Here is a 17,151-nt window from a genome sequence, read left to right on the forward strand (position 1 = left end):
TTATTCAGGTAGCCCAGACAGAGGGCTCTGTTTTACTCCTATGAGTTTGGCAGATAAAACACAAACCTACAGCAGGGCCCGGAGGGATTTTTTTTTTTTTCCTGTCGGGGAGTGGGGGAGAATCTTCCCGCAAACGGTGAGTTTGATTTATTTCTGTAGAATCAGGAGGCGGGCAGAGTTTCCTAGTGGCCCTGGAGTCGCCAGTTTGAGATCTCTGGGAAGTATACTGGAAGAGAGTGCGATCGGTCATCACATAAACAGGATCTCAGATGGCCAACTGGCGTGCCAGCTCTTTATTCCTTAAGTCTTGATGAGGCCTCCAGCCACCCAGTCTGCCTTAAGTTGGAGCTCTGAACAGTTCAGAATTTAGTGCTGGACTTTGCCACTCCCCTTAAAGTCTGTCCCTCCTGAGACAGCCCTGTGCAATGGCCATGACGATTTACAGTTCAAACAGGGATCCCCAGAGGGGCCAGAGGCTGCAAACATCTAGGTCTGACCTCTTCCCTTCGGCTCTCTCTGTCTCCCGGAAGGCGGAAGGACGCAGAACCTTCTAGAACCCGAGGCTTTGCTCCCATTTCCTCCCTCACTAAAATGATGGCTCTCTTTCCTTAATCCTTTCTTGGGGCTGTGCTATCTTTTCCAGTTTTCATCATCATTAGGATTGGGGCGTGCTGACCCACACGCCGAAATGAAGCAAATCAAATAAAATATAAAGAGGCCTGTCGAAGTCCTTTCAAGACAGCCAAGGGGAAGTTACCCCAAATTAAGGCAGCGCCTGTGAGCACGGCAGTAAGAGAGAAAACCTTTTAGCTGAAACCAAGAACATTCCCGGGCGAGGTATTTCATTATTATAATGGTCTATCTTGGATGAACAATTTAGGAGAAAGGTTAGCGGCTGAATACAGTTCTTACCAGAAGAATGCTGGAAGGGCTGTACAGGAACCTATGCATTCTTCAGTTCGAGGCAGGGAATTTGATTCAATTCATGGAGCTTTTAGATTTATTTCCCTGGGTTTGAGGCCTGTGCATTATAGGTGATCTTTGTTTTCAAACTTCCAAAGGAAGGCTTGGCTGTCATACTCCGATGGGAGTCTAATGACGTCCAGCCACCCATTAGTTAATTGCTCCCAGGAGAGGTGAGAAGCTAGGCGCGTGATGATCCCAGGGTACCTACTAGTCATGGGACTCAGAGAGTGAGATGGGGCAGACACAAGTCTCCAGGCCCATCTGAGTTCAGAGTCCTGACTGTGTGTCCCTGTGAGAGAGGAGTCCCATCGGACGGAAGCTGTCGTGGCTGTGTGGCTCTCGGGTGACATAAACAGTGACGGCTCTTGATAACACTCGACTAACATGGTGTGAAGGAGCCTGAATTCATGTATGCATGCAAGGACTGTTTGCTGAGGACCTACTGTGTGCTCCTGAGGGTATGGCTGCAGGCAAGACACGGTTGATGCTCTCGTGGGGTTGACATTTACCGGGCAGATGGCCAGCACAGAAATCGCGTAGGATAGGGTATGTGTTCATTTCCCGAGGGCTTCGAACAACAGAAATGTATTCTCTCGCAATTCTGGAGGCCAAAGTCCTTACTCAGGGTAGGGCCCTCCTCTGTCGGAGGCCTGGACTCTTCCTGGACTCTTTCCTTAACTCTCCAACTTTGGGAGGGGGCACATCCTCCTTGGCTGCGTCACTTCAAGCCCCGCCTCTCTTATCCCATGGCGTTCTTCTTGTGTGTCTCTTCTCACCGTCTCATGAGGACGTCGGTCATATTGGATCCGGGCCCTCCTTAGGACCTCATCTTGACTTGATGACATCTGCAAAGACCCTGTTTCCAAATCAGGTCACATTCACAGGCAATCCGGGCTTACGACCTCAACGTGTTTGTTTTAGGGGACGTAATTCAACCCCTAGCAGGGCATAATGGAGGCACCGCTCAAGCCTTGGAGGGGAGGCGGTGGTGCATCGGGGGGGGTTTAAGGCTTCTCAGAAAAGCGGAAGGCTGGAGAATGTGGAAGACACGACGTCTGTCTTTGGGGAGTGGGCAAATGGAGTTGGCGGGGGTTTGGACCGAGTCATAAATGCAATTCAAAAACCAGGAGAATACGTAGTGATTAGCTCCCAGGTCTTTACCCCATGTGCTAGCATCCTCACAAGTCAAGTCCATCTTTATCAAACCCCGCCCCCCCCCAAATTAACTGGCTACACTTTTCTTTATTCCTAAGAGCTTGCTTGGTGCCCGGTCTATGCCTGGCATTGTACCCAGGCTGCAGGTAAAGAAAAGGAAATCAAACTAAGGTAGAAAACAATACAATTAAATTGACGGTACTGTCCAAGTGTCCTCCACTTGAATGATGACGGAAGGCAGTCAGATAATCCTAAGAGGTGGTCCACCAAGGGGACAATGGTCAGGCTTTAGGATACAGAGAAATGGGTCTAGTTCTAGCTTTGTTGCTTCCGAGCTTATGTGAACTTGGCCGGGCGAGGCGACCTGTCGGTGCCTTAGTTTCTTATCAGCAAAATGAGATGCTAATCCCCGTCTTTCCAGCTGGCGGTCCAGAACAGGTGAGTTAGTTAGCGTTGGCAAAAGTTCAAGTGCTTTGTTGGGCCCGTAGGAAGTGCCCAATAGATGGTGATGACGATTTAGCCAAGCAGCTAAGGAGGTAAAATGTCCACATATAAGAAATGAAATCCTAAAACGCTTGACCCCAATGTCAAGGTGGGGATAGGAGCCATGTTACAGAGAATAGTTAACCGCCTGCTAAACTGTACGAATAATAACTAGTGTAAGAGACTGGGCTTGAGAGGGGAGATTTATGGGTGAAAAGGGGGCAAAATGGGGGGCATCCCTTGCAGAGACGATGGGGTAAATGGATTCATGGGGTTGGCAAGTTTGGAGTGTGTTTTTATCTTTTTAATTAATTATTTATTTAATTGTATTTATTTTTTGAGAAAGAAAGAGAGACACAGAGTGCAAACAGGAAAGAGGCAGAGAGAGAGGGGAGACACAGAATCCGAAGCAGGCTCCGGGCTCTGAGCCGTCAGCACAGAGCCTGACGCGGGGCTAGAACCCATGAGCTGTGAGATCATGACCTGAGCCGATGTCAGGTGCTTCCCCGACTGAGCCACCCAGGCGCCCCTTGAGTGTGTTTTTAAAATAATGAGTAGACATAAGCGGATCTTGAGAAACTTAACCGAAGACCATGGGGGAAGGAGAAGGGGAAAATAGTTATAAGGAGAGGGAGAGAGGCAAGTCATAAGAGACTCTTAAATACAGAGAACTAACTGAAGGTTGATGGGGGGACGCGGGGGAAGGGGAAAATGGGTGACGGGCATCGAGGAGGGCGCTTGTTGGGATGAGCGCTGGGTATTGTATGTAAGCAATGAATCATGGGAATCTACTCCCGAAGCCAAGAGCACACTGTATACTCTGTATGTTAGCTAACTTGACAATAAATTATATTAAAAAAATAAAAACTAAATAACATAAAATAAAAATGAAAAATAAAGTAAAATAATGAGTAGGGCAGGTTGACCAGAAGCAGCTGGCTTACTTGAAAAATGCAAGCCGGGCTCATTCATTGGAAAAGGAGTTTGGGGCCTGAAGTGCTTTTAAACTACACTCACGAACCCTTTGACACTTCTATCAAGGGGTAGGTGTTCAGGCGCCTGGGTGGCTCGGTGCGTTAAGCGTCCGCATCCGACTTCGGCTCAGGTCATGATCTCACGGTTCGTGAGTTCGAGCCCGGCACTGGGCTCTGTGCTGACCGTGCGAAGCCTGCTTGGATCCTCTGTCCCCCTCTCCCTGCCCCTCCCCTGTGCTCTTTCTCTCTCTCTCTCAAAAATAAAAACATTAAGAAAGAGAGAAGTAGGTTTTCTTTCCCCTGTGTTGAAAATGGGCGATCCTGGTGATCGGTCACAGAAATGATGCTGTGTGGGTTCTGAGGCTAGGTCGTAAAGAGAGATACAGCATCCGCCTGACCTTGTCCTTCGGGACATTCACCTTTGGAGCTCTGGATGTGTTCTGAAGCTGCCGTGTTGGAGGGAACACGTGGAGAGATCTCAAAGAACAGGGAGGGATGCTTTACATTTTCCCAGTCCCGGTGCCATACGTATAAGGGAAGAAGCCTTCAAGATGACTCCAGCCCCAGCCTCTTTCTGCCTCCAGTGATGTGGGAGGGTCTACGCACAAACTGCCCTGCGGAGCCCAGGTGTCCCCTAGAGAGAGAGGAATAATACATGAGAGTTGTTTTGTTTCATTCAGTTGGAGGTGCTTTGCTGTACAGCAATGGATAACCAGAACAGGACGGGGCTAGGAAAGTCTGCTGAAGAGGCGTGGATGTAAAAGCGCGGCCAGTGGGAGCCATGGAAGGTGTTTGAGCTATAACATGATCAAAGGAGTGCTTTAGGAAGATTAATCGGAAGGCCTCCACCAGGTACCCGCGGAGTAAGGAGAAATGGACCCCTGTTAAAGAGGTGAAGGTGGAATCCTTTGTCTGTTTTCTCCCGCTTGCATGGCCTATAATCTGTCCCCGGGAGATGGTGACTTGGCCCCGGGCAGCGGAGCCCCGCTTACTACAGAGAAGGGAGGGTTCGCCTTGCCCAAGAACAGACGTCGAGGAGAACATCGAGATGGCGGGGTTGGAGGAGACACTGCGGGAGGTCCCCAGGCCTATCTGTTCCTCTCTCCAGCCTCTCTGGCTCTGGGGGCGTGGGCGTTAGTGTCCCGCCTGAGCTTAGGGTCTGAAGGTAAACCTGGGGGAAGTCGTAAGTGTGTAATTTACCGCGTGAATCACCTAGTAGAGCATTAACATAAAATTTATAGCCCCGGGTGGCAATTAGTGTAATTAAACAGCCTGAGATGCTTTGGAGTTGGAGGCACCTCTGTTCACTTTTGAGCCAGAGCAAATAGGCAACCTGGCTGATAAGCTGGGGGTGGGGGGGGAGACCCGGAGGGGTCAAAGGCCTTGGCAGGTAATTCACCGGTAATTTGCAGAACAGTCACAGGATGTCTGTGGGCCCTTTTCAGAAATGTAGATTTCCTGCTGGGGGCAGGGTGAGCTCTGAGGTCTTGCACTGTCCTCTCAAAAGCTTCAGCGATTGGTAGAAATCAATCCCAGGCATTGGCTAGCCCAGTGTGCAATACCTTTTTTTTGCAGTGCTCACCTGGGGACAGGTCTTCCAAACGCAGATGCAGAGGCCCTGCCCCAGATCTGCTGCATAAGAGCAGCTGAGAGGTGGGCCTGGGGGCTGGGTTTTAGTGGGCACTCAAGTTGTACTTAGCCCCTGTGAAGTATGAGAGATCCTCCTTTTCCTGGAGGAAAGTTCAACTTGGTTTTCTTCTTTTTTTTTTTTCTTTTTTTTTTTAAATGTTTATTTTTGACAGAGAGAGAGAGGGAGGGAGACAGAGCATGAGCAGGGGAGGGGCAGAGAGAGAGGGAGACACAGAATCCGAAGCAGGATCCAGGCTCCGAGCCGTCAGCCCAGAGCCCGACGCGGGGCTCGAACTCACGGACCGCGAGATCGTGACCTGAGCCGAAGTCGGACGCTCAACCGACTGAGCCACCCAGGCGCCCCTGGTCTTGGTTTTCTGTCCGACTTTGCACATGAAGAGTTGTTGCGTTTTTTTTTTTTAAGTAATTACAACAGTAACACATGTTTACTGTAACCATTTAGGAAAATCTGGTCTGCTTTTAATAAGCAATTAAAAAGGGAAGATTCACAGAATGATTCGTGTGCCAGTGCTCACCAGGGCGGTTTCTCCTTCCCAGTGCGCATCTCTGGATAGAACAGCTACGTTCGCTAAACGGAGAGAGAGGGAAAAACACCCCCAGCGTTGCCGAAGCAGCCTTGCACAGGGCGGCTACCATTCGTGAGAATTCAGCCTGAAGCCTTTTCAAAGCTCCCAGGACGTGCGGGGCTGGGGCAGCCAGGGTGAACGGGTGGAAAGAGCCTGCTCAGAATGTTTTGCGTTACAGCCAGAAGCTCAGCACACCCAGCCAACTCAACAACGATTTAGGCAATTGCCTGGACACCGGTGAGGCAGCAGCTAACAGCCCTTGTGATTCCGGTCCCTTCCGGAGTCCGGTGGGGGCCAGATGACAGTGGGCCCGCGGAAGGATGCAAAACCAAATGCATTCGCCTTTCCGGGAAAATCTTACCCTTAAGACGGGTCTTGTTTTGGGGGCGCCTGGGGGGCTCCGTCGGTTAAATGTCCCAACTCTTGATGCTGGCTCAGGTCATGATCTCGCAGTGCGTGAAATCGAGTCCCGCAGTGGGCCCTGCGCTGAGTGTGGTTCTCTCTCTCTCTCTCTCTCTCTCTCTCCCTCCATCTGCCCTGCTCGCACTCTCTCCCTAAAAAAAAAAAAAAAAAAAAAAAAAAAAGGTCTTTTTTTGACCTTGGACAGAAGACAACTCCGGAAATGCTGATACACATATCTGAGGCTCTCACACGCTTGGTACAGCAGAGATCTACAAACTGTGGCCAAGGGGCTCAACTGGGACGACCACCTATTTGAACTGGCACGCGGCCGTGCTCGCTCCTTCCTTTCTTTACCTATTGCCTCTGGCTGCTTTTGTGCTCTGGCAGGTAGTGGAGTTGTGGCAACAGAATCGGAAATACTCAGTCTCTGGTCCTTTGCAGACAGCCTGTCAACTCTGTGGTAGAGAGAGCCGCAAGGGGGCCCGGATAGGGAGGTCTCCTGGGTATCCGCATGGCTGGGGGACAGCCGCAAACCTTAGTTCCTGCCGGCCCTCTGGGATTCAGGGAGAGGAGAGACCTCCGTCTGCCCGGGCACTCTGGGGTCTTGCTTCCGGGGTGGCGTTTCCCGGGCTCGTCGAGGTCCGATGATGGCTCCATCAAAGGTCACACCCCTTCTCTGCCCTGTGCCCTTCCGTTCAGGCCCCCAGGTGATGTCTGGGAATTCTGCCTTCATCCACCAACAAGCCCTGGATGCGGATTTAAACCCTGCTTGGCTCTTCAGCGGATCTGCAGATAACTCTCGAAGGACAGGGGCCTGTGGAGCCAGGGTCGATAGAGACCAGACAGAAGTCGTTTGGGAGGCCGAAGGCAGGCCATAACCATGTTGACAAGACTCCCATGTCGGTGACTGGCCGGATTCTTCCTTCTCCCTTCTCACCAGGGTTCCTCCCGGTCAGGGGTTGTGATTACAGGTACTGGGGAGGCCGAAAGGCCCTGAATCCCCACATACACTGGGTGGATTCACGCTCCAAGGTGGCTTTGCTATTATCCTACAGTCATTCTCTGGCCAGACTAGAATCTCCAATCCTTGGTGCGCTGTGCCTTCTGGGAGGCTGATGACGCTTTGTGAAGGCCGCCAGCTCCCGTGGGGACGAGTGAACGACCCCAGAGCTGAGCTTCCGACAGCTTCCCAAGCTCATGACTCAAAGGGTTCTGACCGAGGACGTGGAGAGGGGAAGGGAGGCTGGCAGACCACGGGCACAGGTTTAAATCCCACCTCTGCCCTTGGAACCCAGCTACCCTGGGGCCAGGAGAACGTCATTCCTCTTCAGACCTCAGTTTTCTCATCTGTAAAACAACCTAATAGAACGCTTGAGGGGACTGCGTTAAATGCCATCGGCTGCCAGTCCCATTGTCGGTACCCAGTAAAGGTGTCCTTCCTTTTGTGCACTCCTCCTCTGTTCTGAAACCTTACATGGCTCCCTGCTGCCCACCCGATCAAAGCTGGGGGAGAGACGCAGCCAGTGAAGAATGGGCAGGGAAGACAGTGGGTGCTCAGACCTGTGAATATTCACGGGTGTGGGGTGTTTGAGAATCAGCTAGAAGGCATGTGGCCAGCAAGGGGAAGGGGTAGGAGTTCTGGCCGGGCCAAGTCAGCAGGGGCATCCAAAGGAGTTTGGATCTGATGAAAAAAAGAAAAAACTTGGGGCGCCGGGGTGGCTCAGTCGGTTGAGTGTCCCACTTCGGCTCAGGTCATGATCTCACGGTTCTCGAGTTCGAGCCCCGCGTTGGGCCTGCTGGTTCCAGCGCAGAGCTCACTTTAGATTCACTGCCCCCCCCCCCCGCCTCTCCCCTGCTCACGCTCTCTCTCAAAAATGAATGAACGTTTATTTAAAAGAAAAGAAAAAGGAAAAGAAAAACCAAATGCGGAGGCTTTCAGCAGGGGAGTGATTCGATCTTGCACCAGGTTAAGATGATGCCTCTGGCTGTTGCAAGGGGAATCCTGGCACATGCTTCCGGAAAGCACCTGGTGGGTGCCTTTGTCCCTGCGACCTTCCTCCGTGCCTGAGTTTTCAGAGAGTTGAGGTCTGAAAGGGCTGGGAAGCGAGAGAGAAAAGCCTGTTGGTATTGAGAGCCCCCAAGGCCAAGTGGAGAGGCCTGGATCCCTGCCTGGGCTGCATGAAAGCCCTGTTATTTTCCAGAAAAGAAAGGCGGCAGGCACAGGTGCCCTGGTCTTGCCTTCGTCCCTCTGGCTGCTTCCTGCCGTCAGGGCTGCTTGACCCCAAGGAAGTGAAGCCCGCAGTGTAGGCGGCGGCTAGAAAGGTACTGCGCCCTCTGCTTGCTCTGGAGGTGGCCAGACTTCACCTTGAACTGTGGCCCTGCCGCTTCCCAGCTGGGAAGCTTCTCCGAGCCACCCAGTCTTGATTTTCTCATCCGCAGAATGGGAATAACAACAGTGCTGACTTTACAGCACGGGTCTGAGCCCTGAGAGAGAGACGGCATATACCACAGTCCCTCGATAACGGGCACACGCTGCTATCGTTAGCTGCGAGATGAGTGGCTCCTATTTTTAAAATTTTTTTTGAGGAATTTGAAAAATAAAGTAGAAAGAGGATGATACTTCTGGGTAATTCCAACACCTAGAATTCAATGAAGTTGTTTTTGTTTTTAATTTTTTAAAAGTTTTTAAAAAAATTAAATTAAAAAATTAATTTTTTCAATTTTTTAATTTTTTTAATTTTTTAAAATTTAAAGAAAAATTATTTTATTTTTTGAGAGAGAGAGAGAGAGCACGAGTGGGGTAGGAGCAGAGAGAGAGAGGGAGAGAGAATCCCAAGCAGGCTCCGTGCTGTCAGCACAGAGTGGGGCGTGAGGCTCAAACTTCACGAACCGCGAGATCACGACCTGAGCCGGGATCGAGAGTCGGATGGTTCACTGACGGAGCCACCCAGACGCCCCCCCCCCCCCCCACCCGCCAAAGAAGTTTTAATATCTCTAAATCTAAGTTTAAAATCTATACATCTAAATCTCTATGCATTTAGGATATTTATATCCCAAATAATTGTGGGTAAACTCTCAGGACCTTTGAAAATCCGGGCAGTGACAGAACCTCAGACTTGACACGCCGGTAAGACTAAACTTGAATTCCTGGATCCCCAGCCTCCTCGCCCTGTGACTTTGGGCCTTTCACAGCACTCCGAGTCTGTCTCTTCCTCTTGAAGACGACACTGCTTTTTTTCTGCACAGTGACAATGGCTATCAAGAAGGAACGTCACTGAAAATGAGCTTTAAGTAGTCGTAGCGTTCAGTGCACCTTGTTCTAATTCTTTGAGAAGCGGTCATTCACGCGTCACAGGTGAGATGGCCGGGGGACACGCTGTGTGTTTTAAACACGAGGTCCCCGCAGGCTGAGGGTCCGGCGTGAGCCCCACCTGACAACCCTGGGGGTTCCAGGCACGTGCTCCCTTCCCGGCGGTCTCTCTTTGACACCTAATCCTCCTTAAGAACCGGGCTATCTTTCCAGAAAGGGAAAGGCCCTTTGTTGTGAGTCACCGAGCTGCCCTGGGATGTCGGCGTTGTCCCCCCCGGAGCCAGCGGACCTGGGAGAGGAACCCCTCCCGAACACTCTGCCCGAGAGGATGTATCAGCCTGGGTGCCCAGGCCTGCCCCGGCGGAGGTGGGAGGGGGAGGATGTGGGGGGCAGGGGGGACTCCTCTCTGCAGTCCTGGCGCCAAGCACCGTCCCCTGGGGCCATTGGCAGGCCATCTCATTTTGGGGGAAGACCTTCCTTCCGGTCTCCCCGTGCCGTGTTCACACCTCTTACCCCAACAACCAAGGGAGGTTTTGAAAATGAGGTTGTGTCGCTCAGCTTTCAACCTTCCAGTGGCTTCAGTGGATCCTGGAATAAAACTCAGGCGCCCCGCATGGCGCTCACCGCACCAGGGCCCGGGGTGAGGGACTCCGGAAGCTTCGACCGCCCCACCTTCCGCATATTCTTTGGACCTTTGTCTGGTTCTCAAGGGGTGGAGGGAGGAAATTGAAGGGACGGTGATTTTGTCCCCCAGAGGACAATTTGGCGATATCCAGTCGTCACAATTTCGGGGGGGGGGTTGCTACTTACTGAGGTCTCGTGAATAAAGGCCAGGGTGGCCTCCGTGACAGTCAACGGGTCCAAAGTGTCAATAATGTCAAGGTTGAGAAACGGGTGTAGGCTTTCACCTCCTCCAGAAGCCTCTCCCGAATCCCTGGACCTGAGCAGACATGCCCCTTGGGGGCCACGACATCCTGATCTTGTCCGTCGAAGCCTCCATCACCCCGTGTGGTCTCTGGACTCCAGGTGAAGAACCCACGTGTCAACCTATGTCTTTGTCTTTCTTCCCCTCTAGCTCGCGAGTCTCCAGAGTTCAGGGACCGTGTCTTGTCCACAGCTGTGCCTCCAAGGTCTGGAGTGGAGCCTGACACGCTGAGGGCACCCAGTAATTACCTGTTGAATGTATGAATGAAAGAATGAATGAGTGAACGGGCAGTGAACTCAAGAAAACTGGTCTGTCGCCTCCGTTGCCCTCATCAGGCTGTCACTGGGAGTGCCATTAGCCTTGCTCTTGGTTCCGGTCCCTGGGTTCAAGTTGGCTTAGGAGGTTGTCCCTGTAGCTTGGTCTTTGTGAAAGGACACGGGCTCGTGTGGACAGAAGTGTGCCGAGATCCCTGTGGAAGAAAGGACGCACCCTCTTGACCTAAGGTATTATTATTCTCATGTATCACCCTGATAATATCTGCTGTCCCAGCCAAGCCAGGGAGAAGCCCTGGGTCAAGCCTTTGTGCTGTGAATAGTAGAGCTAAACAGTCTCCTGGATCTTGATCTCTTATCTGTGACTTTATTTTGGAAAACTGCTCTGGCTCTTAGCTCCACCCTTTCCCCCCCAGTCCATGCTAATGCCTTCAACAAAGATCCCGGGAAGGGGGAATAGGATTGAGTTATTTCTCCCCCCCCCCCCCCCGCCCCCCACCGCCCCACCCCAAATATCCCCACCCCGGAGTGGGTGGAGGGACTAGCGGGTCCCACCCCCCATTCAATCTCACTATCAGCTCCCCACACGCCCTTGAGAATCACCAAGTAGGTTTAAAACAATGAGAGTTTCAAGAGGAAAAAAACAACAACAACAATAGATTGGGGCTGTTCCCCGACCCGTTGACACTGGGGACTGGGGACGTCTTTGTGATGTGGGGCTATTCAGTGCCCTGTAGGGTGGAGAGCAGGACCCCTTCACTTCATAGCAGCAAACACTAGCATTTAGAGCTGGACTGGGGAAGGGCGTTGCTCAGGATTTTTATCTGTGTCAATTTGGGGAGGGTGAGACCTTGGGCTAGTAACGTGGGTCCTGAAGCCTCCCCACGAGTGCTTCATAAGCCAGCTGAGTGGCCTTGGGCAAGTAGACAGACCACTCTGAGTGGTGGGGTCCTGATGGATAAATGACTTCTCTGTTGACTGACCCACTCACTTGCATGGGTCCACCATCTAAAATCTGTCCTTGCATATCTATTAGGTAAACGGGCCAGCCGATGGTTGAATTCTCGGGACCACTTTATAAAGTTACGTCCCTGACCTCATCTATTCCTCACTCCTTATGCATACACCCCCCCCACTCCTGGCTTTCCTACTGTTCCTCTAATACACTGGACCCACTCCCACCTCAGGGCCTTTGCACGTGCTATTCCCTTTGCCTGAAACACTTTTCACCAGGTATCTTCACGGTCTGCTCTCTCGCCTCTCACCTTGGATCTTCTCCCAAACATCATCTTAGGCCTTTCTGGATCATTCTGTCAACCCCCCCCCCCCCACACACACAATCCCCCCTCCCTTCTTTGGTTTTTCTGAACTTAACTCGCTATGCGATTTTCTTCCCTATTGTGCTTGTGACTGATCATCCTGTGAGGGTAGGATCTGTGTCTGTGTGTATTCCCTGATCTGTCTCCAGTGCCTAGCTCAAAGTTAGTGCTCAAAAACAAATATATAAGTGCCAGGATGAATGAATAAAAACAATCGTTACAATCCCTTGTTTTCCAGAAACTGAGGCTCAGAGGGGTTAAAGGACGGGTTACACCCAGTAAAAGGCAGAGCCAAGGTTGAGCCCTGTGCTGCCCGCCCCATGAGCTACATGGCCCTTTTGAGGTAACGACCCCTCTACCTGGCCACGAAGAAAGGCGGGGTTGCCACACATAATTACACACGGAATGAACTAATCATGAGTTTATAAGAGCTGCTTATAAGAGTTCAGGTGCGTGTGCCCCCAGAGATTTCACCAGGGAGCTGATTCAAATATTTAGGGTCTGTCTGAAGATCTCTTTATCTTTTTTAACAATTAAAGGAAGGGGCATGGGATGGCTCAGTCGGTTAAGCGTCCGACCTCGGCTCAGGTCATGATCTCGCGGTTCCCGAGTTCAAGCCCCGCATCGGGCTCTGTGCCGACAGCTCGGAGCCTGGATCCTGCTTCGGATTCTGTGTCTCCCTCTCTCTCTGTCCCTCCCCCACTCACACTCTGTCTTCCAAAAATAAGTAAACGTTAAAGATTTAAAAAAATAATAAAAAAAAAACCCCATCTCCACCGTGGGATGTCTGTGTCTAGGGTCATTTCGGATTCAGGTTTCAACAGAAGTCCGAGCGAATGAAGGGAAAAGCATCACCGCCCGCGAATGTTCATCCTCATTGTTTCAAACCCAGCCGGCCACGGCATTCTGCTTTTTAAATAGACTTTCTGAAAAAAACCAACGATATCCGCCGGCCCCCCGCGCCCTTGCTAACTCCTCCAAAACAAAACTGCCATAAATAGGACTTGGGAAGTAATCGCTCCCTTGCGCGGCCTCAAATATGTACGGAGTACATTTCAACAACAGCACTGACGCAATGGCCGGTTCCTGGGGAGAGTGTGTGTGTGTGTGCGTGTGCGTGTGCGTGTGTGCACTGGAAGAGCTGGGGGCGGTGGCTGGAGGTCTTGCACTGGACAGACGAGGGCCACCTGTCTCGTTTCTTGAAAGCTTGCATGCCCGTGGGGGTGACACTTTGGATTCTGGCGTATGAGGCAGGAGGCTCCAAGGCCCCGACACCCATCGTAGCATCGCAATAGCTGACGAGCTGACTCTGCCTGCCCGCTGAGGGCGCCACTCGCACTGGGCCTGATGGTCCTTGGAAGACACCCGCGTGGCATGCTCTGGGGCTTGGGGGGTGCCCTTAGCCTGGCCCTTTACAGTAATGACAGTGAACCTTCACAGTGAACTCCCCTTTGCCGGGTCTTGTTGCTGGTACTTTGTTACACATCTCGCCTGACGTTCAGCTTGTGTTTCTTTTTTTTAAATAGATTAAAAAAAATTTTTTTTTATGTTTATTTATTCTTTGAGAGAGAGAGAGAGAGAGACAGAGTGAGAGTAGGGGAGGGGCAGACAGACGGAGACACAGAATCGGAAGCGGGCTCCAGGCTCCGAGCTGTCAGCCCAGAGCCGGACGTGGGGTTCGAACTCACGGACCGCGAGATCATGACCTAAGCCGAAGTTGGAGGCTTAACCGACTGAGCCACTCAGGTGTCCCATTTTTTAAGATTTTTAAATTGTTATTTGTTTTTGAGAGAGAGAGAGAGAAAAAAAGAAGCGTGAGCAGGGGAGGGACAGAGAGAGAGGGAGACAGAGGATCCGAGGCGGGCTCTTTTACTAACAGCAGAGAGCCTGATGCGGGGCTCGAACTCACGAACCGTGAGATCACGACCTGAGCCGAAGTCGGACATTTAACCGACTGAGCCACCCAGGTGTCCCTTATTTATTTACATAATTTTAAAAGTTTCTTTATTTTGAGGGGGAGGGCAGAAGGACCGAGAGAAAAGGAGATTGGGAATCCCAAGTAGGCTCCACCCTGTCGGTGCAGAGGCCGACGCGGGGCTCGAACCCATGAACCGCGAGATCATGACCCGAGCCGAAGTCGGATGCTTCACCAACCGAGTCACCCAGGCGCCCCTCAGCTTGTGTTTCTAAGGCCCTTCCCCCCCCCCGGAAGAAAATAATGTCATCCCCTAATTTAAAATGTATTGAGTCCCTTCTTGGATGACTCTGATTTCTGGAAATCCTCCCCTCAGGGGCCCGAACTAACCATTTCCGTGGCCTGGGGAAGCCAGGCTCGGGAAAGTTAAGACACGGATAGGATTCCACAGCCAGGAAGCGGATGGAGCGAACCGCTACATGTCTCAGTTCAACTTAGGAATTCGTTCTCGTGTTATACGTCCATTCTCTTCTTCTCTTGCGTCCTCCACCCACATCCGCCCCGCTGGCCGAGTTTGGTGTTCTCCCAATTCTCATTTGTAGTCTTGGTCAAATTATTCACTCTCTCCGCGCCTCAGTCTTCCCATCTTTGAGTTGGGCTTAAATTTCCACTGGACTTAAAACGGGGCTGATAACGTTACCCGCTTCGGAGAATTCTCGTAAAGACCAGATGGGCTCTGATGAACCTTAGAGCAATGCCTGGCGTGTGAGCAATGATTATTGTTACATTTATGGTGATTATTGGGATTGCTCCTTCTGAGAAGTTGTTTGTCCCCCGCGAACTTTTTCAGTGAGTCGGCACCGTCTCTTGGGCATTTCCGTCGACCCAACTTCACTTACTTCCTGCCCTCAAACCCCTAAATCCTGCCATCTTTTGACAGCTACCACCTCCATGAAGCCTTCCCTGGTTTCTCCAGGTCTCATGGACTTCTGTCCCCTCTGCAAGTTACTCTGGCCTATATCAGGCAGCCCCACACAGAACCCCGCGCTGCCATGAACATGCCCAGTTGCCAGAGGGTCATCATGGCCTCCTCCATCAGGCTCCGCACGCTACGAGTATGCCCGAGTTCTGGAGAAATAGTCCTGTCCTGGATCAGGCAGCAATCTCTAGACTTCTTCGTCCGTTGGCCCAGAGGGCTTAGGAAAGTGCTGAGGCCGCTGTGGGATCCTGGGAGGAATGCCAGGCTTGGGGAGGGAATCCTGGCTTGACCACCTACCCTCATTCAACCTCTCAGGCCTTGGGGTCCTTCTCAACATACAGGAGGGAAGTATCCCTGCCTTTCTAAGGTGGTTAGAAGCAGGGGGAGAATGAACATGTCAGTGCCCTCAACAGACGCTGCAGTGAAGTCTTCTTACATTGTTGATGATGGCAGCTCAGGAGGGGTCATTCTCGAGCTACATGCCAGACCCTGTGCCGGATATTTTAAATCTATTATTCTGTCATTTAAATAATCGTTCAAGTGACATCAAAAGCACGAGCCACAGAAAGAAAACTCAAGAAATCGGACTTCACCAAATTTGAAGACTTTTGCACTTCAAAAAATTTTTTTATGTTTTTATTTATTTTTGAGAGAGAGAGAGAGAGAGGGAGGCGCGAGTGGGGGAGGGGCAGAGAGAGAGGGAGACACAGAATCCGAAGCAGGCTCCGAGCTGTCAGCACAGAGCCCGACGCGGGACTCGAACTCACGAACTGTGAGATCGTGACCTGAGCCCAAGTTGGACGCTTAACTGACTGAGCCACCCGGGTGCCCCAAAGACTTTTGCACTTCAAAGGACACAATCAAGAAAGTGAAATGACAACCCACAGGCTAGGAGGAAATATTCGACATACTGAATTAAGACATAAGAAATATTAACATAGAGTAGAAATATGTAAATAATTGATAAATAAGAAAATATTTGCGAATCATATATCCCATAAGGGACCAGTATCCAGAACATATAAAGAGCTCTTTCAATTCAAGAAAAGACATGGGGCGCCTGGGTGGCTCAGTTGGTTGGGCATCCGACATCGGCTCAGGTCGTGATCTCGCGGTTCGTGGGTTCAAGCCCCGCGTCAGGCTCTGTGCTGACAGCTCAGAGCCTGGAGCCTGCTTCCGATTCTGTGTCTCCCTCTCTCTCTGACCCTCCCCCGCTCACACTCTATCTCTCTCTGTCTCAAAAATAAATAAAAACATTTAAAAAAAAAACAATTCAAGAAAAGACAATTAAAAGTGGGCAAAGGATCTGAACAGACATTCCTTCAAGGAAGTGATATGCAAAAGGCCAATGAACACAAGAAAGGGATGTGTAAGGTCCTTAATCGTCAGGGAAACAAATCAAAAGCATAAAGACATGCCATTTCACACCCATTAGAAGGACTGGGTCCAGCAAATCAGAAAATAACAAGTGTCAGTCGGTCGAGTGTCTGACTCTTGATTTCGGCTCAGTTCGCGATCCTGGGGTTGTGGGATCAAGCCCCGTGTTGGGCTCTGTGCTGAGTATGGATCCTGCTTAAGATTCTCTCTCTCTCTCACTCTCTCTCTCTCTCTCTCTCCCTGCCTCTCTCTCTCCCTGCCCCTCTCCCTGCTCACTCTCTCTATAAAATTAAAAAAAAAAGAGAGAGAAGAAAATAACGAATGTTGGTGAGGTTGGGGAGAAATGGGAATCCTCGTACAGTGCTGGTGGGAATATAAAATGATGCAGCTTCTGGGACAGACAGGCACGTCCTCAGAAGACCGAACACAGTTACCATATGAACCAGAACTTCCGCCTCTGGCCATTGGGAGGGAATGAGGTGAAACGAGAGAAGCCAAGAGGAGCGAACAGATAAGTGAAAACACAAGCCCACGCAGAAATTGTACAAATGTTTGTAGCGACTTGATTCATAACAGCCAAAAGGTTGGGGCGCCCGGGTGGCTCAGTCGGTGAAGCGTCCGACTTCGGCTCAGGTCACGATCTCGCGGTCCACGGGTTCGAGCCCCGCGTCGGGCTCTGGGCTGACGGCTCGGAGCCTGGAGCCTGCTTCCGATTCTGTGTCTCCCTCTCTCTCTGCCCCTCCCCCGTTCATGCTGTGTCTCTCTCTGTCCAAAAAATAAATAAACGTTAAAAAAAAAAAATCAAAAGGTGCAAACGACCCACATGGTCGTCAGCAGATGAACGGATAAACACAATGT

The 17,151-nt window shown here is 51.2% G+C and overlaps 1 long non-coding RNA gene across 1 annotated transcript; it reads left to right on the forward strand.

Annotated features, from left to right (window-relative positions):
- Positions 1-26: 26 nt before the first annotated feature.
- LOC125914140 (uncharacterized) lies at positions 27-6,154 on the forward strand. The gene is made up of 3 exons (XR_007455218.1): positions 27-136; positions 4,259-4,470; positions 5,766-6,154. It is a non-coding gene; the product is annotated as an uncharacterized LOC125914140 (long non-coding RNA).
- Positions 6,155-17,151: the final 10,997 nt, after the last annotated feature.

This window comes from Panthera uncia, assembly GCF_023721935.1.
Source record: "Panthera uncia isolate 11264 chromosome D3 unlocalized genomic scaffold, Puncia_PCG_1.0 HiC_scaffold_8, whole genome shotgun sequence".
NCBI lineage: Eukaryota > Metazoa > Chordata > Mammalia > Carnivora > Felidae > Panthera > Panthera uncia.